We start from the raw sequence: 321 nt of genomic DNA on the forward strand, positions 1-321 counted from the left end.
TTTACGGGGAACGAGGGAATTTTTTTCAATTTTTGAGGGTAATGTCTTCGACTAGATACGATTTGTGATCTTTTGACGTATCATTGAAAGAAATCGGTTCGGTGAGAGCTGAGAAAAAGTGGTAACAGACACAAAAAAAAAAAATAAATAAATAAATATATAAACACATCTTAGTAAAACCAATACCTTCTCAGCTTCGCATCGAAGCTAAAATAATTATATTGATATGTTCATTTTTGAAAAAGTTATGGCACTTTTAAGTAAAAAAAAAATTGAAAATTTTTCAAATTAGCGATTTTTAAATTTGTAATTTTTTTGGAG

The sequence above is a fragment of the Daktulosphaira vitifoliae genome, unplaced genomic scaffold, assembly GCF_025091365.1.
Source record: "Daktulosphaira vitifoliae isolate Bord-2020 unplaced genomic scaffold, ASM2509136v1 Scaffold_1, whole genome shotgun sequence".
Lineage (NCBI taxonomy): Eukaryota > Metazoa > Arthropoda > Insecta > Hemiptera > Phylloxeridae > Daktulosphaira > Daktulosphaira vitifoliae.